At 40.3% G+C, this 27188-nt stretch overlaps 1 long non-coding RNA gene across 1 annotated transcript; it reads left to right on the forward strand.

Annotated features, from left to right (window-relative positions):
- LOC148108465 (uncharacterized) lies at positions 1–25118 on the forward strand. The gene is made up of 3 exons (XR_015727805.1): positions 1–168; positions 24428–24515; positions 24971–25118. It is a non-coding gene; the product is annotated as an uncharacterized LOC148108465 (long non-coding RNA).
- The last annotated feature ends 2070 nt before the right edge of the window (positions 25119–27188 follow it).

Here is a 27188-nt window from a genome sequence, read left to right on the forward strand (position 1 = left end):
TCGTGGAATGGTGACTAAGGCCTGGGAGGAGGGCACTGGTAATGTCTGCTGCAGGGTCTGAGCTAGAGCAGAAAAGGTGAGAATTTGGACTTGAGGTTGTTCTCAGTTTGATCTACTCTGAACCAGCAAACTAGCAGTGCAGAGAACATATGCGAGATCAGGATTTAGGTAAGTGAATTCAGGTATAGAGCGTGTCTCTCTGCCAATCCCCCGCACATCCCACCTCTCTAGCTTGTCCTCGACATGCACTTGGAATCCGGTGTTCTTTGCAGCCCCCTGGAATGAGATGCTGACCATGTAGCCAGAGCCATAGACCCTGCCCAGTTAAACTGTTAGACTGAGGAATGCATTCTGTCAGTCCTCAGGGTTCATTCAATTACTTTGTATGCTAATTCTTGGGTTTTTATTTTCTTCTCTGTTCTAATTTCTGCTGAGTCATTGGGCTTGTAGCCTGTCTGGTTCTGACCTAGCATGGGACCAGTGTTACAGATTAATGTATAATCCATCTTGCCCTGAAAATTGATGTAAGAAGGCTAAGAAAAACACACATAAGGTGATTTATAAAAATACAAAGATAAATAAATGAGAACATCAGGGCAAAGGGAGAATATGAACACAAAATAGAGTAAATCCAAGGGGGGAGTGAGTGTACGGAATGCATGATACGTGTACAGTGCAACTTCTGTATTTGTGAGAATTGAGCCACATTTTTGGGCTCTGAAATCCTAATACTCAAAGGAAAATGAGCCTTTAAAAAATGACATAGTGCTCCTAAGATTAAAAAATAAACACACACAATACAAAACAAAACACAGTTGACCAGGAGCACAGCATTGCTGAGACCCAAAGGAGGGCACAATATGACGTAGTAAGATGCCATCTTCGACACCAACCTCAGTAAATACCATAAATACAGCAGTGAATTCCGTTCTGTTATCCCCTTGTTCCATTGTTTCATTGACGAGTCTATTTGTGCTGTCAAAGCAAACTTTGGCATCGAGCCAAAGCAAAATTTAATAAAACTATTTTAGGATGCATGCAGTTTTCTGATGGGTTGGTTTGAACTAAGGGCAAATGTAGATTATCTAGAGAAATCGATAGAATTTATATTCTTCAGGCAATGTACTATGAATATTATTTTTCACAACCAAGCTTTTGATAGAACTCTTTGGACAGCAAAGAGCTCAAGGTGATAGTCTCTGGGAAAATCATGCAGTGAGATTTTGTGTGTGCGTGCAGCTGCTTAAGGACAGATTCATATGTTCTGGCGATCAATCAACCAAACCAAAAGAGAGAGCTGGCATTTTCTTAAGAAAATTAAGAAGTGTACCTAGGACAGATGCTTAATAAATGACTCCTACTATCTATCCATGAAGATATCTCCATATTGCCTGGTGGACTGCTAACGTTTAAGTAATTTCTATATTGATATTTATAATATAGTTAATTCTATGTCTACTGATTTAGTTATAGTTCATCCTTCTAATTGCAGGATGTTTTTTGTTTTTTGGGTTTTTTTTTTTTTGATTATTGTGGTTTTGGTATGCTGTCCAAAAGAAAAGTGCCCTGTAACAAAAATGTTTATGAGCATGAACGTTTTGATATCTTTTTGAAACCTGTGCAATGAATTGGCTTCACAGCCTGGCATTTTCAGGGGATGTGTGAGCAAGTAGCCTCATTATTGATAAATATTTTAAAACACGTGGTATTTACCCAGAAGGTCCCAATGGCTCAATGTGCCTCCTGCAGAAATGGCATGTAATAAAAAACCCCAGAATGAAATTTCAGAGGAAAAAAGGATACTGCACTTAAACAAAAATTCAATAAAAGAAATGTTAGAAAATCCCCGAAGCCTTCCAACCAAGTTATGGATTAATTGCTTGGCACGTTTCCTTTTTTAATTCCAAGCTGCCTTTTTGTTAGCTGAGTAAACAAAGCATCTAGAATAAGTCAACTTCAGCCAACGATGACAGCCCATTAACATCAGGACTGATAATAATGATAATCCCCAAAGGGTTTGATAAGGTCCACATATAAGCGATATTTGACCAGCAGGGACCGTGTTGAGAAGGAAGGCAAAAAGGGCTCTTGTTCTTTCTGATAAGAAAAATAGTGACATAAATGGGCACAATAGGAAGGGCCTATCTTTTGGCTGTATCTGGACTCCTACACAGTAGATCCAGAAACCCTTATGAAAGGGATGTAGGGGTAGGTTTGGGGGTACAGCTTGCAATCAGTGCTGTGGGGCCAAGGAAGGGGAGGAAGAACTCTTAAATTCTAAATCCAGCAGTCTGTATAGGGCTGTTACACCAGAGGGTTTCAGGGCTGGAAAGGGATTGATTGCTATATCATAGAATTGGTAGTTAGTACACTTGTTCACGCCTCAAGGAAAATGTTTTCATTAGAGATCATTTTATTTACATAATGTAGATCCTATCTCTCTCTTTCCTCCCTGAATTCTCTCTGATTTCCAAAAGAGCGAGGGCTCCTTGCACATTGTTTGCAGAAGGTGTATAGTGAATATTAAATAATGTTCAGTTGCAAACAAGAGGTATTCAGATTAGGTTCCTTTCAAAAAACAAAAAAACCCAAAAGCAACCACAAAGCACTTCTCCCCTCAAAAAAAAAAAAAAAAAAAGAAAGAAAGAAAGAAAGAAAGAAAGAAAGAAAGAAAGAGCTCCTTCAAAATGAATCAACACTTAAATTTTGGTTCTAATCTTCAGTGATGCCCTATTGTGTGCGTTACTATTCTCACGGCATTCTGAATTTTCCAAAAGATACCACGATGGAGAGATTCATGTAAGAAAGAATTCTCCTAATGCAGGAAAAACCATCCCTGGGGCGGAATGGCGTTAGGATGAATCAATAGACACCCAGCCAGAAGCTCTCTGACCTTCAGAGTCTTGCTAGTGTCCCGTATAGTTTAAAAGAAAAATTCTGCCCGAATGAATCAACAGAGCAATCAGCTTTATGCCTACATTTCATGAATGCTATTGCTGCTTGCTTCTGTGAATGCGTGAAACTCGTGGTGAATTTGGACGCTTATTTTTCTTTATCCTCCCTGGGTGTTGCATTCAGACTGAAATCCTGAATTAGACCCACCCGTCCTATTTTCATCAAGGCCAAAAAGGAGTGCTCTAAAAAAAATAAGTCACTGGGGTTTTCAAGCTGAAAGAGACAGCAGAGATTAGTTAATGCAATTCTTTAATTTGGCAAATAAGGAAACTGAGTCCCAAAGGGGCTCAATCTGATCCAAGAAGATGCAGCCACTCAATCGCAGAACTTGAACAATCCCGTAGTTGTTAGGGAGCTCATTAAGGCAGTGAGGGATGGGGGGAAAAAAGCCCATCTTCTTTCTTTTGGAAAACAATATGCACCAGGATTATGGTCAGATAGTTTTAAAGCCAGATCACCCAAAGTTTAAGTTTAGGATGAGCCTTTGGTTATTGCTAGAAAACTGTTGAAAACTTTTATAACAATATATGGTTCTGGTTTTTAGATTTAGAGACACTTTGATGCACTTCTTTCTTCAGCAAATGTTTGTAGAATAACTGTCGTGGGTAAGACACTGTGCTGGGTGCGGGGAAGATCCGCACCGGTGCAAGCATCCTGGCCTCATTCCCCAGAAGTTAGAAACTGTTACATTGACTAAACAGGAGGCCATGAGACTGAGGTGGCTCCAGTGCCATGGCAGCCTATCTAAGCAAAGCAAACTTAAGCCCCTAAATGCCTCCAAGTTATGAAATTGAAGCCTAAGGACAACCAATCACAAACAGCCCATGAGGCTTTAAACAGCAGCCAATCAAATACTTGCAGCTGTTTGTTTCTGCAGTATTTCCCTTGGCGCCGCCCCTCCCTCCCCACCCGCAGAGTGCTTCTAACCACTTCCGGTTTCGTGCTGCTTGATTTGAATCAATTTTTGCTCAAATATACTTAGGATTTTATAAAGCCTCAGTTTATCTTTTTTTTTTTTTTTTTTTGAGAGAGAGTGTGGGGCATGGGGGAGGGACAGAGGGAGAGAGAGAGAATCTTAACAGGCTTCATGCCCCAAGTGGAACCTGACTTGGGCTCCATCTGATGACACTGAGATCATGACCTGAGCTGAAACCAAGAGCCCAAAGCTTAACCCACTGAGCCACCCACACACCCCTAAAATGCCTCAGTTTGTCTTTTAATAAATTCCAGCATGGGAGATAACAAGAGTGAGTCATTACATAACTCAAACCAGAATGAGATTGTGACCTCTGTAATGACATAAAGTACTATAGGAAGTCTGGGAGAGAAATGAGTAGCTTTTAATTGGGGAAATCAGAGAAAACTTTCTTAAAAAGATGTGAACTCTGGTTGGCATTGAATAAGAAGGATTAGACAGATGGATGTTGGCGAAAACCCTTCCAGAAGGAGGCTGCATGAAGAGCGAGGACACAGAAGCAGGGAAACTTGGGATGCGTTTGGGGAATAGCAAACTTGGGGACTTGATGCGCAGAGTAGAAATTTGGTGGCTATGAGATAGGTATGGGACAGAGAGTAAAGGCCTTTAACCACAAAAATAAAACCCCCATTTGATGTGCTGCTTTTCCCTGCATTACATTTTAAATACCCCCAGGAAGTGGAATAGATACATGCCCTTTCTTTTCAAAGAATCCTAAGGAGTCTGATATTCTGTAAGTTCAAATGCTCCTGTCCTCTTGTCTAGTTCTAGAAGGAATGAATCATTGAGCTAGTGCAGGACTAGAAGCCCACAGAATCCAATGGGACCACGTAACAAGAGGATGCAGTTAAACCAAGCAGTTCATGGCACCCGTGTATAGTAGGAGATGTTGGGCTCCACGCTCCGTGTCCAGCATGACACAGCAATCGACTCTGTAACCCTCTGATCAGAGGCTGGAAACAGGAGAAGACATTGTTCTCTTGAGTTCCAATGTTTGTTTCTTTCTCCCCCATCCATTCATTCATTATTCATTGAACAAAGTTGAGTCAGAATTTTTAATGAATCCAGCAATGTGCTGGAAACTGGAAAGCAATGATTTAAAAAAAAGGAAAAGAAAAAGAAAGGCATGGTTCCAGCCATGGTGGAGCTTAAAGTCTAAAAGGGAAGATAGTTTAAAAAGCTGTAAGTGGGCAGACCCTCAAGTGTATACATGTTACGTGGAAAGGGAAGTGATGGGCCACGGGGGGGCTTCAGTGGCACACAGGTGGTTCTGGCATTGGGGAGCACTGAAAGGATTGCTCTTTGGCTGGATCGTGGAGCTCTCAGGGAGGCAGAAGGGGAGGGCGGGAGGTGGCATGAGTCGGCACAGGGGTCAGGGGCCAGGCCACGATGCCCCTGGCACTCAGGAAACTGGGGCCAAGTCATCTTTCTTCCCTTCTTATTTTCCTCCTCCATCTTTGTTTCTTTGGATGGTAATTTTAGAGTTTTACGTTCCGAGCTAGAAATCCAAATAGAAGTAATGTTATGGGACAGCCGTGATAAGTACGATAATTACTTAGAACTGTGCTGTTCTGTACGGTAGCCCCTAGCTGCTAGTGACCACCGGGCACTGGACTTGTGGCTCATCCGAACTTGCTCTAAGTGGCAAACGCCAAGCGGGTTTTGAAGCTGGAGTCCGGTGAAGAGGACACAAAACATCTCAGTAATATTTGTATTGATCATATGTTGAAATGATAATATTTTGGATGCATTGGGTTAGAAAAAATATATTATTAAAATCAATTTTACCTGATTCTTTTTACTTTTCTCAATGTGGATGTTGGGAAAATTTTAAATGGCGTGACTCACATTCTATTTCTGGGGGACAGGACTGGGTTAAAATAGCTCTGATGTAGTTTTTAAGAGTAAGGCAAGTTATGTGTGGTTAAGCACGTCACTGAAATGTCTGCCTGAGCCAAAGCAAATTTGCTATTAAGGTGGCATCGTTGTTGTTAAATTAAGGTCAATAATTTAGACAAAGACTGGTAGTCAACTTTGATCACTATACAAGAAGTTTACTAAGCAAGTGACCACAGGCTCGAGTCTATTTGAGAGTAATAATGTAGCAAGCATCTAGGAGCATCCTTACATTTGAATAACTAATGAGAAAATTATGCAAAATACAAATGTGCATTTATTGTCATAGAATCTTTACTTCGTAATAATTTATTACAGCTCAAAATAATATAATTCGTAGTCAGTTCCTTCAAAATTGTATAATTCACACTGTAAAAAACGCATTCAGGCCCTCCCAATAAATCTAAATCTAAGCCTAAATCTGAGCTTATTTCTTGTGCATAATCCATTGGCCTCTCCTTACTCATAAAGCTGGGTACTGCTGTTAAAAAGGCAAGGCCAAATAAATAGACAAAACTGTGTCCCAGTGAAGACCTGAGAGGCCATGTGAGTCTGAAAGTACCTGACACAATTCAGGTTGAAGAAATGGACACACGGGCTCATTAAAAGTGCAAGGACCAGAGTCCTGGCATGGGGTAGAAACTGTTATCACTGTTTTAATTTGTATTATGGGCAATTTCTTCAGCTGTAACTGCAGCGCATTTCATGAAACAATCAGGCACGCATGCCCACTGGAACATTCACTCCAGGGTGATAGCAGACGGAAACGCACCCCACCTCTGTTTAAAGTCAAGGGCTCTAGGTGCTGATCTCCGCAGAGAAAGTGTGAGAGACGTTCTCAAACATCACCCACAAATTTATAGAATAACAGCCCGTTAAGCTGGAAACCTCAAGTGCTTTTTTAAAAGACGCAATATTCACACTTAAAAAAACCAACTGTGTTTTCCTCTTTCCTCGGGGGTCTAGCAGAAAATTCATGATTGAGCTATACTGAGACAAACAGGCCACCACTCGTTGCCATAAGCAGGAGCAGAGACAGGCGTTAAGTGTTTTAATATGGGGACTCTATGTCTCTGTACTGAGTTATTCCATTGCTTGCTGTGGTCCTCCCTACTCCCATCAGCCCTCAGAGTTCCACCGAAGAATGCCATAATTATTTACTCTAGACCCAAACAGGACCTCCCGTAAATTCATTTTCAAGATCGAGCATCTTTAATTGAATCGTTGTTGTTTTATCTAAGCTCAGAAAATAAAACCAGAGAATTTCCTAAGCTGTCGTCATACAGAAGCTGCAGGAAATTGATTACAGAGAGGCCACGGGAGCTGTTGTATTAACTTTCCTACAAGAACGCCTGATTGTTTTAGGATTTCAGTGTGGTAAATGGATTCCTTTGGTGAGTATAATTTTAGTGCATAGAATAGGGTTTGTGATGGCCTATTCACTTATAAAGTAAGACGTTTAGTAATGTAATAGTCCTAACATTTAAACCTCAGATGTATTTCCATGCACAAGTGGTTAAGAACTGAAAAACAAGTAATTATCAATAGCATGTGTATGCAATAAGAAAAGCATCAGCTGAAAAAAGCTATATTTATGACATTGGCAAGAAGGATACATTAATTGACTGCAGAAAGGAGCCAACATCATGTTTACTCTGCATTTTTAAAGTGATATGAAGAAGATCCTAGAAACTCAAATGCACTTAGCTTTATTTTGTGAAGGAAAGCCTGAAGGAACACTCATCAGGGGAGCGCTGTCTGGGGCGGGTATCTGGAGCCTTGAAATTTCACTTGAGTCACCCAGAAGGAGTCAATAAGTAGATAGTGTCACAACGAAGGCACAAGATAACATTTTGGGGTCTGTTAAGAGATCTGTGGTTTCCCAAGAGATGGGTGGTTAATAAGAGACTTTTGCGTTGGAATTTGTGATGCTTGCCTTGACCCTGTTTCCCCTCAAATGAGCTTCTTCATGGAATGAATTCCCTTCTATTACTAACTCTGCTTACCAAAGTTCCGGCTACATTTTAAGGCTTCATTCAAATTTATATCTTCTAAGAAATCCCAGGGTTGACTCCCAACCCCAGTCATGCTGAAGGTCCTTTTTCCTCCACTGAAGGGTCACAGCCATATTGCTCTCTCGAGCGTTTTGTCTTCATTGTATTTATATATTGGGCTGATGTCCCTTATTAGAGTGTAAATTCCAAAAGGTCAGCTCTGTGTCTTATATAATTCTGTTTTCTGCCTCCTCCTTACCCTCCCACCCCAAAGTGTCAAGTCGAAGTCTTACACATCGAAGTTACTCAATAAATATTTGTTGAAAGAATCAATGAAATGCAGTGCTACGCGTGCTGTGGAAGGAATAACATATCAAGGACCTTGCTTTCAATTAATTTAAATCGACGAGTCAGCTATAATGGGTCCTTGACATTATGATTACCAGTCTTGAGTGATCACACTTCGAAACTGTCCATTTTATTCTGACACTTCTTGCTGCAGCCCTGAACTCTCTTTACTGAAGTACTAAATAGATGGGAGAAAAGTACCCAAAATGAAGGAACAATAATATGGTTTTGAGAATTTTGAGACAGCTCTTGAAATAATTGACATCCTGTCAGGGTGACCGACACAAAAATTGGGAATTACTATTACTTCACAGCCAAACAAAATTAAAAAATCATAAAAATCATTAGTAAGCAAACACTATCTTCACGTACATAACTTAAAGGAGACAATTTCTATTCATCAAATGTACCCCAGTAAAGCTGAAAACAATTATGGGAGGAAGAGAGGAAAAGATCCCTGATTTCATAATCTGAATCTTACCGTCCTCTAGTTACCTCTGTGTTATGCGTATATATAATGCCAAACAACAGTTAAGACGTAAAATACTCAGAAACTTCTATCTAAAGCAATTTTTGTTTGCTGTATCTAGCTAGTAGCCAAAGTGCTTGAAGAAATCCCTGAGTTATCTTGATGATTTTCTCCGTTTTACACTAACTGCTAGAATGAGAAGCCTAATGACCTAATCCCTCCTTAAGGAGAACTTGTTTGGCACATCAATTTCTGGCAGAAATTGCAGCATATACCACGGTTTTGAGAACCCGTGGCTACTAACCCAGGTTACAAAGCTTGGAAGATATTATGATGGAAGAGAGACGTCATCTTGCTATTTCTGGTCCTTCTGGTAACCTCATTCATATTGAGATTTCCTTAGTGATGCCACCAGTTTATGTGTTCTCTAGGTCTGGTTTCCTCTACCATGTCCTCCAACGAGCGCTTCAACTTTCCTTCTGTTTCTGTTATTTCTTGCACTTCCCCTACTGTCCTGTGCTTCTCAGACTAGAAACCTTCTCTAAATCAGCTTCGTCAAAGTCACCAGATTGTTTTCTCTCAGCTAGAGAATAATCCTTATTATCCCAGGGGTGGAGGGAAGATGTGCTCTTGGAAGCTGGGGCTCTCCCAAGGGCGAGATTGTGCCCCATGGTCATGGCCAGACCTGTATCATTCCCGGCAGAGGGCCTTCCTCTCCAGGGGGGTCCTTCAGGTTCTTCCACCTTGCGTGGTGTGGCCATAGGCTCCTGTGTGCAATTTTGCAATATTGCCAAACTATGTTTTTTTGGTTTTTGGTTGTTTTTTTTTGTTTGTTTGTTTTTTTTTTGCTTTTCAACTGGCTTTCTGGATCAATGACACTATTATTTTTCACTAGAAAATTCTAATTATAAAGGGCACCAGCTTGCTTAGAGGGAATGACTATTCCTTGTGTTTCAGTTTGTTAAAGGAGGTGGTATATCCTAGGAGGGTAGAGGTCTGATGATCTCAGTTGGCTAAAGCCCAATGTTAGAAAGGCCAATTTTATTGGGTCTCATCCCAGATGCACGGATTAGTAGGCTTTGCTCTATTTCTAGTTTTTCAAGCATTTTCTTGATCTTTATCTTCTCCATTATAAGATATGAACATAGTGTTTTATACTTCATGAGGATGTTGCAAACATGAAATGAGTTAATACTTTTATAATTCTTAAAACTGGCTCATGGTAAGCTCTCAATAGATGTTATATACTATTATTGTATTATTATTATTCATTCAGTATTTTAACAAAGGATGACTTGGCACTTACTATGAGCCAGGCTCTGTGCAGGGTGCTGGGCCATTCACAATGGATTGACCAGTTGTGACTGTGAGGAGTACTGTAGAGTTTAGGGGGCTGTCAGTCTAGATCATACTTAGTCTAGGGGCCTTGGGGAAGACTCTTCTGGAGAAGTGGCACTGTCAGCTTGGAGTTAGGGAGCCAAAGATTATCCTTCTTATTTTCTAAAAGATCTAGTTCCCTCCTTTTCAGTGTTGTGTAGTATTCCATACTATAAGTGTACCACAATTTATTCAGCCATTGTCATGACAGAAGATGTCGTGATGAACATCCTGGTTCATATCTCCCTGTGCTCTGTGCAGGATTCTGCGTGTGTGTGTGTGTGTGTATGTGTAGGATTTTTTTTTTTTAAGGAAGATATTGTGAATTGCAATTGTCAAACCAAGCGTCCTCATTATCAGCCTTGTGAATATGTCGTGCACATGTTGGCTAAATAAATAACACCTGTAATAGGTGTGGTTCTGTGAAATTTGGATTTTGCGCTCATTCACCAAATGTTTATGAAACACGGTTTGGGTCAGGAACTGTCTGTCCTCAGGGCTGGGACACGTTGGTCTATTTCTAGATTTTCCTTTTTCATGTGATAGTACTTTCTAAAGACACTTTGGATAGGGCCTGGCTTCAAGCACTTGGTCAAAGCTAGCTGCTTCTTGTCCTTCCTCATCTTCTTACCACTTCGATGGAAGTGATTACTCTCTTGTGACTCAAACTATTTTCTGTTATTATTATTTGTTTAGCATTTAGTACTTATCACTTTGCCTTTGCATTGTTATTATCTTTGTATGCTTGTAACCGAAATAACTATTAGTGAGCTTCCTGGGGGAGCTGGTAGCAGTGCTACTTAAGGCTGGGACCGTGGCGGGGGCTGGCAGGGGTTTGACAGCACTGTTTCCCTTCCTCCCTCCCTCCCTCCCTTCTTTTCTTTTCTTTTTTCTTTTCTTCTCTTTTCTTTCTTCCTTCCTTCCTTCCTTCCTTCCTTCCTTCCTTCCTTCCTTCCTTCCTTCCTTCCTTTTTCTTTCTTTCACTGTGATAAAAAAAACACATAATATGGGGGCGCCTGGGTGGCTCATTCGTTAAGCATCTGCCTTCTGCTCAGGGCGTGATCCCAGAGTCCTAGGATCGAGGCTCGCATAGGGCTCCCTACTCTGCTGGGAAGCCTGCCTCTTCCTCTCCTGCACCCCCTGCTTGTGTTCCCTCTCTCGCTGGCTGTCTCTCTTTCTGTCAGATAAATAAATAAAATCTTAAAAATAAAACAAACAAAAACGCACAATATAAAACCTCAACAAATTTTTAAGTGCACGGTACAGTATTGTTACATTGCAGATCTCCAGAGATTGTCACCTTGCATGACCAAAGCTCTATACTCATTGATGGCAACCCTCCATGTTCCCCTCCCCCAGGCCCTGGCAACCATCATGCTACTTTCTGCTTCTGTGAATTTGACTATGGTAGATACTTCACATAACTGAATCATTCAGTATTTGTCTTTCTGTGCCTGGCTCACTTCACTTAGCATAATGCCCTGTTTTCTTACGCAGGGGTTATGATTAGGGCAGGTCCTTGTGACCCCATAGGATCCCTCTATTTGGCTCGTACTATAGGGTCTGAATGGAGGAAAAGCTGTATTAAGAGCCTATTTCTATGATAGAGGTTTTCTACACATTACCTCTTGTGAGTCTCTTAAAATCCTGGGACCTACATTCGATGATCAGTGTTTGAGGACGAGGAAGAAACAGAACCCAGAAAAGCTTTGCTGCCTCACACAGCCAGGAGGTGGTGAAGCAGATCGTCTATAGGGTTCTCTCACTCAAAAGTCCGTGTTTTAGTTTTCAATTAAAAAATAGATTTTTTTAGAGATTTATTTATTTATTTTAGAGAGAAAGAACACACAAGCAGGAGGAGAAGGAGAGGGAGAGCAGTCTCAAGCAGACTCCTCGCTGAGCATGGAGCCTGATGCAGGTTTCGATCTCAGGACTGAGCCAAAATCAAGAGTCAGATACGCAACTGACTGAGCCACCCAGGTGCCCCTGAAGTCTGTGTTTTAAAACAATGTTCTCGTGTTGCTTTTCTGTGGAGGTCTGAATCCTCCAGTTCCTAGCTGTGAGAAAAAGACGTGCATGGTTTCTAAATTGATCATTCATAATTCATTCATTCATTCATTCATTCATTCATTCATGTGTTGACATGTGCCTTTGAAAGTCAGTAATTCAAGGCACCACCCCCACCGACCACCTCCCCCAAAGACCTGGGAGTCCTGTTTAACTCTTCTTTCTCCTTATATCCAGTCCATACTAAAACCAAGCAAGGGCCATTACTTACTTTGACACACTGAGCTAATGTTGGATGGTTGGCTTCCCATGCTTCCTAAAGTTAAATTTCGACTTTGTAAATGAGACAATCCCGGGGGTGAAGTCAGTGCTCTTCTGGTCATGGCTGGGAGGAAGCAGGCGGTGCAGAGGCCCACTCCTCACCCTCCCTCAAGCCCCCCGCCCTCTCCCAACCTGTCTGGCATTTTCCTGACCACCAAGCTCTCCAGCCTTTGGGAGAATGGACCAGCCTTCTAGTTACTGTCCTTGCAATGGGTGAAGGCAATTTGCTTGGCCTCTTGTACATGAGCGATAACAGACATGGTGGCTCATTACCTTTGCTTTTTATTTCCTGAAGATTTCTTCCATTAAGCATTCTGTTCTCCTGTCAAAACTCAGAGTATGCTCCAGCAGCCCTTGTGTAGCCAAATATACTCTGAGTCCATTCATTTAGCATATTGTCGTTTTCAGACTTTATGTCCTGTCAGAGAAAGACACTCACAGAAATAAAACAAAAGAACAGAAGTCTCCAAATGAATGGGCTTGCTTCATGGAGGAGAAAGTCGAAGTATTAAAATCGCTCATCAGATGTTCTGAAAAATCATTTCAGCTGCTCGAAAAAAAAAAGAAAGAAACAAAATTTTATTTTGAAGGATGTGTTCCAAGAACTTCCCCTTTGATTTTTTTTTAAAAACCATCTGTCATGTTTGTTTCATTCCAGCCTTGAAGTAAATAGATTTAGAGAGTATACGGCGGCCATTGAAACCTTCCGCAGAGCAGAAACAGCCCCCGCTCTGTCAGTGCCCTTCTGGTGTACTTTAATCAAAAGGCTTTGAAATTAGGGGAAAAAAAGATCCATAGACATTTTGCTTGAGTTGGAATATGGTGTGCAGAACACAGAATGTTATTCTGACCTATCGTGGAATGTCTTGAAACTTTTTCTTTTACTTTGGGGCAGCGAGGAGACACTAACGCAGAGTGACTTTTTATTGGCACCAGGGAATTTGTTTTCGCCTTTTATACTCGGGTTGAGCCCTCTGAGCATGAGACTTCATTTTCCAATAGAGGTGAACCTTAGGAGTGCAGTTCCTCACTAGGGTCAAGAAGCTTGGCTTTTCAATGCACCTTGCCTACTTAACCTCATGATATAATTTTCACTTTCTCACTGATTCCACCATGAGGAGCTTGTTCTCTTCCTTCAGAATCCCCAAGGTATTGGGATGCTTTTCTTGATGATTTCTTTTGAACTCGATGCTTTTGCTCCTTAAATATCACCTGGAAAGAAGACCCATGAACTGGGCATCGCTCCCTCCTGTAAGACAGAATGATTATTCCCTGGAAGGAAGGCGCTTTCATAGCTCAATAACTGCCTCAGAGCAGGAAAGACAACAAGAATGTGGGAAACTCATTATAATATAAAAATATTCTAAATAAATAAATGGCAAGTACTAACATGCTCAAAATAATAGTGTGGAAGTGACTGACAAAGTGCGAGCTTGTAAACTCAGAGACATAGCTGTGTGAAAGCTCCACGATGATTAAAAATGATGATGCTTATAGACTATTTCAGTGATAATTTGTTTAAAATAGATGGGCCAACTCTACCACTTATATGTGTTGATAGAACGAAAATTAGCATACGTTGTAAGATGCGAAGTCCCCTGATTAATACTTTAAAATATCAGGGACTCATTAAAATGTAAATGAAATGTAAAACTTAATGTGACAACACCGAAATATTTACTGAAGAAATGATATGATGTCTGGGATCAGCCCCCAAATAATCTAGCCTGTGTGTTAGGGAGGGGCTGAAGAAGATCCAGAAGAAACAAGATAGACTAAGCATTGCTAGTCATTGGGAATAGGTGAAAGGTAAGTATATACAGAGGTGCAGTGTATACTCACCCTACTTTTGTATATATTTGGAATGTTCCAGAAGAAAATAAAAGCATAAGGATTGGGGAAGAAATCAATGTGACAAATTGAGGGGTTTTTAGGTACTGGAGTGTTTCATCAGAGAGCTTGAGGTAGAAAAACATAGTGTGTAGGCAATTATAATTTATTGTACAACTTTCCCTTAAATATTGATAAATGACAAGGTCGAGACATTTAGGATGACCATGAGTGATTCGGATGCCTGACTCAGATCGACCAACTCAGGAAGAAAAGAGAAAGATGCTACAAGCAATTTTGAAAAGAAGAATGATGTCTTGTAATTCAGATATCTGAATGATTGGTTTTCTCTCCTAATAGAAGGATAATCTCATTTCATGAATAACTTTATACCCGTCCCAGGATCATGCACAGAGTGTCGTCTACAATCAGCCTTAGTAACTGTCTGGGTATGGGGCGAATTATAACTTTAAAAATGTATACCTGATGGAACATTTCAGATTCACAAGCGTGCCTGGATGTCTTATTAACAAATAAATGTACCCAAACAATGTGAAAAACTGGAATATACATCATTGTTTTTATTGATAAGTAAGAAGAGACGAATGGAAAAATATATCTTTTTTTGCTACCCTCACTCCCCCACCCTTTTATTGTCTCTTGGAATGCCCCGTGCTTGGTTTACATCAGCAAATATATATAATTTAGAGAGGCTTGACACAGCAAGTTCTCATTTTCGAGCTAAACTGAAGGGGATGGCTTATGTCACTGACAGATCCACGAGAGCTGGTTTTTCTAAAACAGTATTCTGTGAAGCCTTCAGATTTTTCAAAATGCTTTCAATTTGGTGATGTTGTTGGAAAAATATTTGCTTCCAAATCAGTGTGCAGCGTAAAACAGAAGGGCTCAGGCCTCGCTGCTTTGCATTAGCAGGAATGAGGACTATTACTGCTGTCTCGATGCCATAGGAATTCCTGCTGCTTTGGAAGCTGAGTGCTTCCCTGAGAAACTATTGCTAATGTTCTTACAGCACTTGAGAATGCCAAACCTGTGTGGTCGGAGTGGACAGATGGACACTCTGAACTGCGACTGGTAATGCTTTGGTGAATATCTTGATATTTTTGCATCATGTCTGAGGAAAGATTTGAGAACAGAAATTTGCGTATTTGTAATAATTCTATTGTGATGACAGCAAAAGGGACCCTCACCCCACAGCCAGGCACATATAGTGTTTCTGTAGGACCTCAGGGACCAGCCTATATCCTTGGAAGTCTTTGCTATTTGGCACCAAACTGAAGCCAGCTACAATCTAGTTTCTGAGAAGGAATATTCTGGAAGGATCAGATGGGAAGAACTTCTATGAGGAGTCTTCTGAACGACTCTCAGAACAAGGGTTAAAATCAGGTATTTTTACTTAAGATTGTATCACCCTTCCATGCGGAGCCTCGTTGGAGAGACTACCTAATTCTCAACCCCAGAGCAGGACCCGCAGGGTGGAATCAGAGGGACGGGGATGGAACAGAGCATGGCCGCTCTCTGTCTGCCTCAGCCTTTGGCAGTCAGCCTGGGCTTCTTGATGGCAACTGTTTTCAAAGGAAATATTTATATGACCTTAAAAATAAAACACTAAGACGAGAGAGAAATGACTCAGGGAGTCTCACTTACATTATATTTTAAAAGGATCCAGTAGAATCTTTACTTTCTGCCTGGAGATAATTGTGGACCTGACTCATCTTCAGCAATTCAGGGAAATTCGACTTGTGAATTGAATTGCTCAGACTGGCCTCAAGATCTTTGGGTCTGGAGATTTTCTCTTAGTAATAAATATTTGGGAAGAGGAGATAATAGATGCTATCCTGATCTCCTCTGGGAAGTAGGTGAGACTTATCTCTGTCCTTCCCCAGTTTCCTCTTTCTAGATTCCATCGCATTGCTTTCCCCTCCTTCCAACTGCTCCCAGTCTCTTCCTCTCTTTTCTTCTTCCTTCCCTCCCCCTTTTCTTACTCCCTCTCTCTGACTCCCTTTCTCACACATTATCGCATTCTCTTCTTTTCAAAACCTGCATCCTGATAGAGGTCTGAGAAAATTTCACACATAAACAAAAATGTTACCCCTCCTTGAAACAAATACGTTTGAGTTATTTGAAAAGGAATCAGAAGTTCAAAAAAGGAAAAAAAAGTAATGAAGACTTAGAGTTTGAGGCATCAGAAGTAACAGGTGTGGGAGGTATATTCTGGGGTAGAAGAACTGTCCAGGAGGCAACTGCCTACCCATGAGACCTTAGGGTGTTAAACTGCTGTTGTCCATGGCTCCAACCTGGGAGATGCTCGTCAATGGCTCAGGAGGAAGGGCAGGCTAAAGGGAAAGCAGAAAACCAAAAAACCAGACTTGAGAAAATGTCCTCATATGCCTGGAAAGCCTTAATGTTTAATGTATCTTGTGTGTGTGGGGTTTTTTTTTTTTTTAATGAAGCAATTGACATCTAGATAGTGAAGAACAGGTGAAGTTTGAGTCCAAGTAGCTGGACAGCACTTCCAAGTTTGCTTGGCCACACCCTTTGGGATTTCCTACAGAAAAGCCCAGTGCTCAGAGTTGTAAATCTGTTGTTGACAAATGCACCTCAGGGCCTGGTTAACACATCTGCCCAGCCTGTAATTTGGAAGGCAAAATTAGTATTATTTACAAAGAGCCAAGAGCACATTTAGTATTCTGCAAAACACAGATGAAGAACCCAGAGTTTCCTCCCCCGCAAGTCGGGGTATGACAGCCCTTGATCCTCTGGTTGCCAGCACCGTGCCTTCGATCTGGTTTCTAAATCTGAAAAGGCTCCTTAATCAATTTGAAGAAGGTAGCACTGTTAATTGAGAGCCACATCCATGCTCATGCCTGGAAAATTCTTTAGAGTCAACTAATTTCAGAGAAAACTCAGAATTTGGAAATTGAGAAAGAGGGAGTTGGGTGGTTTCCATAGCAACTTTGCCATCTGCCTAGAGCACCATGGGGTGGCCTTTCCCTACCTTTTACAAGGAGAAACTTAGGTGTTCTTAGTGGAAATTCCCAGGCTTTAGCTTTAATTCAAGCAAGACCCCCAGTGCAGGTCTGGGTCGAGAAGTTGAAGTGGGAAGAGAGAAGGATGGGGCAAAGAGAAGGCAGACACGTGATCCACCAAGATGAGAGGGCAGAGGAGCTTTATTTAGACTGAGAAAGTACCAGTTTGAAGCAGGAACTGAGTCTACAAAGTCCACGTTTAAATAGTACTTTCCTTTGAAAGCCCAGAGTTCCAGTGCCTGATTCACTGAGGCCGAGTAAGAGTGTGCCAGGAGCATCGGACTTTTATCCTGAGCATTCTCTGACCATTTCTGACTCTGAAGATTTCAGAAATAGCAAAAATGATGCTCAGAGGAGAAGGAGGGTCAGGAGGAAGATCAGGAAGAGGAAGAGGACTTTGTCACTAAAGTTTTCCTGGTGGCAGCAAGCTCTGCACTAAGATCAAGAAACTTCTGAAACCAGAGGACTGTGTGAGAGCAGGTGTTTCAGAAATTCCACCAAACTTGTTCTGTGGGTAAAGGACAATTCTTAAAAGTTTGGGGGTTTCTCTTCTCTGATTGTATTACCACTCATTTTGGAGTGATGTTTAGCCTAAGGGTTTGTGATGTGCAAACTTTGCAATTAAAATATATTTCTGCTTGTATTTCTCCTTCCACTTAACTTGTGTTGAGATGCTTATGATCAGCATCTAGTAGTGTCTATTACGCTTACCTTAGACTCTCCAATATATTTTTCTCAAAAGACAGTGCAGGGTCATTAATGGGCTTGCTGGTTACCAGGGCAAAGCAAGCTCAAGCATTGGAATCAATTAATAAAGACTTCAGAACTTGTTTCTTTACACAGCTTAAGGAAAGGGAAGGTTTAGATTCTCCTTCCAAGAACTCCAAAAAGAATAAATTCCAAAGTCTTATTACAAAAGAGATTATAATCAAAAAATAGTTACTAAAGAATTTATAATTGAAAGCCACATGTCAGTCTTTCTCATTTACTTTCATCTTGATGAACCCTGTTTTGTTACATGTTGTTAGTGTGATCCTTAGACGTGGTGTGGGGCATTTCCCTCTTTAATCCCAAGCTCACCTCCTCCTATTATAATGAGCCCCTCCATGTCATAAGGTGATATTTCACAAGAGAAAACCACAGAAACTGTATGAAACAGGTGAGAACATAAAACAGCATGGTGCATGAGATCACCTACTTAAATTGTAGTTATTGCAAATATCATCAATTTTTCTTCAAGGCAAAATGCTCTATAGTGGAAAAAAAAAGAAGAGATTGATCAACCACATTCCCACCTAGAAATTTTTTTTGCATGAGGCTGTGCTGGTAATCCTGGGGGGAGCCCCAAATGGAGCAAAGGAGTTTGAGCTCCTGTTAATGTAAGTCAAAAAGCCTAATGGAGGGGCGCCTGGGTGGCACAGCGGTTAAGCATCTGCCTTCGGCTCAGGGCGTGATCCCGGTGTTATGGGATCGAGCCCCACGTCAGGCTCCTCCGCTATGAGCCTGCTTCTTCCTCTCCCACTCCCCCTGCTTGTGTTCCCTCTCTCACTGGCTGTCTCTATCTCTGTCAAAGTAAATAAATAAAATCTTTAAAAGAAAAAAAAAGCCTAATGGATAGTGTATGCTTACCAGAAATAAGATTCCAAGTTATATACACATAGTCAGTGTAGTGACCTTGTTATTGTGATATGATCTAGTTCTTATTGATGGTTTTATGGGCCTGTAATAACGAAAATGTTGGAAAATGAGTTAATTTTTTTGCTTAAAAATTTTTTGGAAGACTGTAACTTTAAAAACACAGGGTCCATAGAATAAAACATAGTTAAAAAGGAAAATGTGAGTTTCTGTACTCTGGTAGGTCATTTTTCATTAAGATTTTTGTCTGTATAGTGCCCCAGCATTTATAGTTCTTTGATATCATGTCAAAATACAAACACAAATTCAGATTAGATTCTCTAATGAAATAATTAAGATGGTTATCCAGTGACATTTGGAAGACAACTGAACCAACTAGCAGACCTGGCAAACCAGCGTGATTACATAATATGCAAATTTTAATCATCCAAATTTGCAATAGCATTAGATAAAATATGAATGACTTTATGCACAGAAATAAAAATGTGAATTCCAAAAAAGTTAAAAGCCTTAAGAAATGATTCTATCATTTCAAAGCTGGGGAAGCTGAGTGATTTATAAACTGTCTGATGCCATTGCCACCTGGTAAACTCCCTTGAGCTTGGGATATGGAGCCATTTACTCTTCCTTGTCATCTTGTGTTTTTTACCTTCTTGGCAACCTCATGAGTGGTTCTGATGACCACTCTACTATGATTTTAACATTCACCATGATTTCCGTTTAAAATCTCCTGCCTAGATCATGTCTGATTCATAGCTGGTGCTCAATAAATACTTGTAAAGGAGTGAATAAGTTAACATTTTTCTTCGCCTCATATGAGCATCATCTGAGCATTCATTAAGTGGTGGTGGTAGGTGCTAGTCTCAAAAAGTACTGAAAAAAACAATATGGCAGTGAATTTAGATGTGATAAGTACTATTATTGTGTATCTATGATTTTGATTGCATATGTATGAGAGGGGGAGAATGAGGGAGAGAGAGAGAGAGAGAGAGAGAGAGAGAGGCTGTTGATAAAATTTGGTCTCAAAGCAAAAAGCTACAAGGGTTGTAAATTTTTGTATCTTCTCCCATTTATACTTATTCAAATGAAAGCTCAATCTTGACAAGTGTGAGTTTTGATTCCGTGAGGTCTTCAGCCACACATTCTTTTCATAAAATGTATTTGTCTGGCATATAAAGTTGTTTAGAAGAGTCTAACTCTCCCAGGAGAGGATGTTTGGAACAGATGTTCATCTGTTGAACTGAAGGCAGTCAGTCACCCCTCCCTTTGTGTACCTTTGAACCGAATGTGGAGTTGTGAGCAAATTGCTGACATGTACCCCAATTTCATGTTTAGGGTATTTGGTGATCCTTTGTCATCTACTTCTTCCTTGATATTGTTACATAAGATGCAGCCATGTTAGCAAAGTAGGACTGTAAATTTGGCAGCTTCTAAAAACCAAGATTATGTTTTTAAGTGTGTGGAGTAAATAGAAGAAAGCGGTCAGTCTTAAATGAAAAGCTTTTTCTTACATTGTTATTGAGCTCCCTGAGATGCTGAAACAGTATCCGGTGCTATTTGAAACTAAACACTAAAACTTGGGTAGATGCTATTTGGAAGACAAACATCATTATTAAAGATAGCAAGATAGAGCTCGGATCTCTCTTTACAGTTTAAATGGAAATTCAACTAGTTCTGTTTTTCAGTAGCTGTCTATTTCTCAGGGAGGAACGTGCAACCCATCTGCCATTTGTCCACCCTATTTTCTTTTTTTTTTTTAAAGATTTTATTTATTTATTTGACAGAGATAGAGACAGCCAGCGAGAGAGGGAACACAAGCAGGGGGAGTGGGAGAGGAAGAAGCAGGCTCATAGCAGAGGAGCCTGATGTGGGGCTCGATCCCATAACGCCGGGATCATGCCCTGAGCCGAAGGCAGACGCTTAACTGCTGTGCCACCCAGGCACCCCTGTCCACCCTATTTTCTGTTACTCCTCTTTGGGGTGAGGTATATAGGGCTTCAGGTCAGACTTGCAGACTTTCAAGATAACATTCAAATTGGGAATTTGAGTCCCATGGAGATGGTATAAGAGGCCATTTAATCACCCATTTTTGGGGTGAAAATTGGGCATGGACATTGGCACAGATTAACAAAATAATTGATCCTAATTAGACCAAACTCTAGATTACTCATCCAAACTCTAGATTACTCAGCTCTATTCAGTGTACATAGAATGGTTTGAAATCTATTCTGTGAGGCTGATTTAACTTATTAAGATAGTGTGTCTTTACACTGTGATAATTCTGAGTAATTTATTGAGGAATTTTAGTATTTCATTAGTAAACTATGAAGCTTAGAGGTGTCCTGTAGAAGGACAGAGTATCCATAGCTCAGATTTTTCTTAATTCAACTGCTTCAAGAGCCCAAGAAATAAGTACTTACAAATCTGTTTAGCAAACACTATATGTGTGTATTTATTTAAATAGAACTCAGATTATAATAGTAAACATTCTTTAATATCAGTCACATTAGAATTTTTGGAATGGAAACAGTGGTCAATTTTCATAATCCTCAATTCAAATGATTAGTTATCCACTTTCTGTGCTTGGCTATTTAGACTTTGTTTCACTCTGACTTCGTTGTCATCACTGGGTTTGGACGATCATCAATTTTGCAGAGCTTAACCCTTCAAGATAAAAATCCTCTTGCCTCTCCCCTGCGTGGTTAAATGGGAAAATCTGCCAGGACTGATGAGCAGCCCATCAACTATACATGGTGAGCCACAAAAAGACTATAGAAGAGATTATAAACATCTATAGTATTAGTTACAGGGACATTATCCATAAAGCATGTAATCCTATCCAAACCATCCTATGACAGTTTCACAGTGTGCCAGAATTTTTAGGATATTTTCTATTTTCAACCCGTGATCCCGTGTAATACATAGTCTTGGCATTTCTTATCACTGCCAACCATGCATTTCTCATTTTTAAAAAATGTTGTTCCAAATTTCAATACTGTGCATCCTTTTTGCCTTAGACCAAATACCTATCACACATTCTCATCATTTTAATTAAACTCGGGCCAATCCAGGGCAAATGTTTGATTTTGACTCAAAAGGTGCATGCAAATCACAAATTCTGTGCGATTCAGAATGGAAGTACTTCCTGTAGCCTTCTTGCAGTGTGTGGAATGAAACAGTCTGCCGGATTTGTGATTGCACATTGTCAGAGAAGACCTGCTGATTCAAAAATAGAAAAATAAACCCATGTCCACCTGACAAGTAAGCATCATGTGTCTGTAGTTGTAGTTGTACGTTCATCAGTCTAAAGAAGGAAAAGTCTGGGTCTGGAACGAGAGAGTCCTCAATTTTAACCCAGCATCAGGTGAGCAAAGAGCTCACTGGCCACACACGCGAGAACCACTGGGCCTCGGGAAATCATACATGAGATCGGCAATCAGGAGCTCTGGAGTTCCTTCGACTCTTCCAGCACTCTCTATGTGGACTCTGACAAGGAAATTATTCCTTTTCCTGGCTTATAAAGTGGAGGAAACACTAAGCAACCATGCCTATTACACATTTTTTCACAGCTTGTATGGTCAATTAGAGCCTTCAAAGAGGCAGTTCTGTAATTGCTGAATTCATTTTCATGAATCAAGATTTTATGTAAACATTGATAACTGGAAGCCCAACAAAGAGAAATCCATTAATAAAGAGCTTCATCAAAATAGGTGCCTTAAAATCCCTTTTGGTCTGTTTGTTGCCATAGTGAGTTATAGCAGTAATACAAAAACAAGTCTTTTTTTTTTTGTGGGGAAAAAGTTTCTGCACACATGAGTTTGGGATGTACTTGTCTGTTAAGCACATCCTACAATTCAGATCCTTACAGGCAACGTGATTGGGCTTTCTAGACTTTACCATCATGCCTGGGAGGAGCGGTGTGTAAGATCTGTGGGGCCTGAGTTTGTAGCATGGGCTACAAATGTTAGAGCGAGGAAGAGGCAGGTCTTGCTAGTGTTCATGGAATAAACCCTTAAGGTGATGACAGGTTGAGCAGTAAGGAGGGAGTTTACCTGAGCTTCCTTCTCACCCCATCACCTGACTCAGAGGTACTCTGACCAGTACTTCTGAGTAAGTATCTGTATGCAGTGAATGAAATGCCTGTGTTAACCCCATTTCTAGAAATTATTTAGCAACTTGTAATCAACTGGTTCAACCTTCCACCTAGTGCAACAGTCAGCTCAGTAACATATGGTACCTGCTTTGTCTCATGACTATTCATAACATATCTATGATGTCGATGCTATCATTGTCTCTGATTTCTAGATGAGAAAACCGAGGCTTAGAAAATTTAGGTCGCTTACTCAAGGTCGCAGAGTAAGAAGCAAAATCCAAATTTGAACTCGAGTCTTCTTTACTCCACATTCGGACTTATAATCACTCTAATAACCATCTTCATCTTCATTTTCCTAATCGAGACAACTGTTCCATTATTAGGTAACTCAAATGAGAGTATTAAGGTGAAATCTTCCTTCTTGGCCTTGTTCTGTACTTTAAAGTAACAGAGGATTAAGACCACTCCCATGCTGCCAATGCTTCAACAACACATCTTGGGCCTCTGGTATGTTCTGGGCCCACTGAAAATTTAACTTCCTAAAACTATTGTTACTCACTCTGTTTTTAAAAGAGTTTTTTTTTAAGGAATAGCTGACAAATAATAAACTGCACATATTTAAAATGTACAGTAATTTTTGTGTATATCTGTGAAATCATCACCCAAATTAAGATAATGAACATACCTACCACCCCCCAAAGCTTTCTTGTTCTCCTTATAATTATTCCCTCCAGTTTGAACTGTTTTGAGATTTATCTGTGTTGTAGGGAGTATTGATAGCTTGTTCCTTTTTATTGCTGAGTAGTAATTCAATGTATGGATAGATCATACCTTATTTATGGACATTTGGGTTGTTTCCAGTTTTTGCCTATTATGAATAAAGTTCTATGAACATTAATGTTTAAGTCTTGGGATAGACATATGCTTTCATGTCCCTTTGATAAATACGTAGGAATAGAATTGTTGGATTACATGGTAGATGTACGTTTAACTTCTGAAAAAACTGCCAGTCTCTCTTCCAAAGCAATGCTACCACTTTGCATTCTCACCACCAGTGTGTTGGTGTTTTCGCTGCTCCACATCCTTGCCAACATTTGATACAGTCTTTTTAGTTTTGTTTTTTTCTTTTAAAAAATCTTTTATTTCTCTCAGAAGTAATTTTTGTTTTCAGTGTGTAAGTGATTCATATTTTTGTGAAGATTCTTCCTATTTATTTTATATTTTTGATGCTATTGTAGTGGTACTTATTTTTAAATGTCAATTTGCCGTTGTTCCTACTATGTAGAAATACAGAGAGTTTTATATGTGAATTTTGTAAGATACAGCCTTGCTAAATTTATTTATTAGATCTGAATTCTCTTGGATTTTCTACATAGACTATCATGCCATCAGTATATAAACATAATTTTACTTTTATCCTTCTAATCTAAATTCCTTTTATTTCTTTTCCTTGCCTTATTGCACTGGCTGGCATCTCAGTACAACACTGAAGAGAATATTTGAAAGAAGATGTCCTTGTCTTCCTTCTGATATTTGCATCTGTTTTTCTTGTTTTATATTCTACCAGGTCAGTCTAAGTCTTTTGTCTTTATATTACTAGTTCAAAGTGCAACATTTAGGACATAGCCGATATTTAGCGAAGGGTGATTAACAATTAATGAAAGAAAAGTGGGATCCACTTCCTGCCCACAGCTTACTGGGTGAGAGAAGAGAGGTAGACATTGGCATGCAAAATTATACAATAACATGAGTGTTTTTCTGGATAATGATAGGGTGCTGAGAGGAAGACTTTTGAGTCCTCTGCTCGTGGCAGGGAAAGAAAGGGAAAAGGGACTCCTGGAAGGGTATCTGGGGGAGGTGATGCTGAGTTGGATCTGGAGGAATCAATAGTCAGGAGAAGGAGGGAGATATATGGATACCTCAGAATGTATTGGGAAAACAGAAAAAATGCAATATGAAAAACTGACAAATTTGAAAATTTGGCTTTCATATTTCCTCCCTCCCCTATTCTTTTTTTTCCAGATTTATAGTCCCAGTCCCCCCAAGTCTGATTCTCATGAAAGAATTCCTGAATCATCATTCTGGAGCCTTTCTGGTTTCTGTGCATGTCCTTCCTCAAAATATAGCCTCCACAACTGAACCCAGTTCCAGGTGTGACTAACCAACCAAAGTGCAGGTACGTATTGCTCTCTTGGTCTGAACGTTATAATTACAGGATCCAAATGCATGTGACCCACTTACCTACACCTGTTTTCTCCAAATATAATTTTGATGTTTTAAAGGAATTAAACCTGGCAGCAAACTTTAAGCCACTTTTATAACATTTGATTCAAAAACCCCAGGAGTCTTGTTCTTCTTCTTAATATTTCTTGTTATGGAATCTAGCCTGGGTCTAAGTATATATTTCTTCTCTCATTTAAAATAAGCTGTTTTCTCTTTTTGGGATGAAGAAGACTTTACTTCAGTGGGAATTTCTGGGAGATATTTGCACTCACCCAAACGATCATCCTGCTGTGTTTAAGGAACCTTGATGGAGTCTTGTGGAATTCCATATAATTGTTTTACTGCATATAATGAGAAGCTGATATTAAATCCTTCTGATAGAAAATAATTACAAGAGATCAGCATCTAGCATTTGTCTCACGAATACAGTGTCTGAAGGACTGAATATCTCCGCTGTAAATTATTCTTGGCAAAACACGCTTTCAGATTTTTCTCAAAGCTTGGCAGGATAGATGATAAGGTCCTATTTCAACACATTTCATTACTATTCATTATTTCATATTTACTTTTTTCTCTATGAAGCTTGCAACCCAGCAGGTAGTCCTTTAAATAAATAACCCCCACATACCTTCCCACATACACTCAAACACACATGTGCACATACATGCATATGCATCACACACACGCAGAGAAGGGTCCATTTACCCATTAGTGTAAGCTAATGTGTCTTTTTTTAAAAAGATGTATTTATTTATGTTAGAGAGAGAGCATGAGCAGGAGGGGCAGAGGGAGAGAGAATCTCAAGCAGACTCCCTGCTGAGCTTGACTTGGGGCTCAGTCTCAGGACCCTGAGATCATGACCTGAGCCGAAACCAAGAGCTGGATGCTAAACCGACTGCACCACTCAGGAACCCCTAAGCTAATGTGTCTTAAGAGAGGGTGTGTCCTCTTGCCTTTTCCTTCGCAGACACCAGGGTAGATTCTGAGGTGGGAGCTGCTTTGTTTTGTTGGAAGTGAGGTACATTCCCAAACATCAGATCTTCACTGACATGAGGTCATGGAAACACATTTCAGAGTCTATTGCGATGGAGAAAAATAGAGAAAAGTCAGTAGCTGACTAGTTGTGTGATGGTAGGTGGTGACCTCTACAATTCCTTCCAATGCTTAATTTATATAGGGTACTTAAAATGATCAACTGTGTTTATGTATCCTGGCCTGTCAGGACATAGCAAGGAAGCAGGGCGACGGAGCACAGCCAGACTGACCTTCAAATCAGGATTAGATCGGGGAGACCCCATTGGGTGGCAAAGCTTTGGCAAAGCTTTTAGTGGCCATATCACCCTATAGAGCAATGAGCTATCTGTTCAGCCTTGAATGTTCTTCCTTTCCTCTTCCCATTCTTCTCTAACCCTAAAACTTGAATCAAACTGAACCAAAGCAAGTTGAATTGAAGGCACTGTCAGCTAGTCTTGAACTAGCCTACTTCTGTTTCCTTGTGCTATAAGTTTAGTGGCCCATGCGGATTTTTTGGTGTACTCTCAGCCTTGTATTTCTTCTAAAATAGTGACTTCTCTGTCTCTTGGGAGCATCTCAGAAATAGATGTCCCTTATGTAGCTGGAGACTTATGGACCAAAGTCAAGGAGATGTTCCTTCGCTATAATCTAGCTGGTGATGGGCTATCCCACACCTATTGCATTTTTCATATCTGTGCTGTATTGTTGCCTTCTTCAGACAGGCCTTGAGCCTACTTTTTAGAGCTGCAGAGATGCCTGGATATAACCACTTTCCTTCTGGTATACTTAAGATTCTTTTGTGTTCTCTGGGAACATATTTTCTCCAGCCAGCTATGTCTAAGAAGACAGTGTCCCACCCAGCCTGCTACACTATGGATTTTTCTCTGACTCTAATGAAACAAGAGTGGGTTAGTTCCAGAAGGAGCTACAAGTCTCTCACCTCCTGAGCTGTCTACTAAGTTGCTACAGAGTCTTTGCTGAACATGCATGGGATGCCTTGCCC

Source organism: Ursus americanus, chromosome 19 (assembly GCF_024610735.1).
Source record: "Ursus americanus isolate L20-20 chromosome 19, mUrsAme1.1.p, whole genome shotgun sequence".
Lineage (NCBI taxonomy): Eukaryota > Metazoa > Chordata > Mammalia > Carnivora > Ursidae > Ursus > Ursus americanus.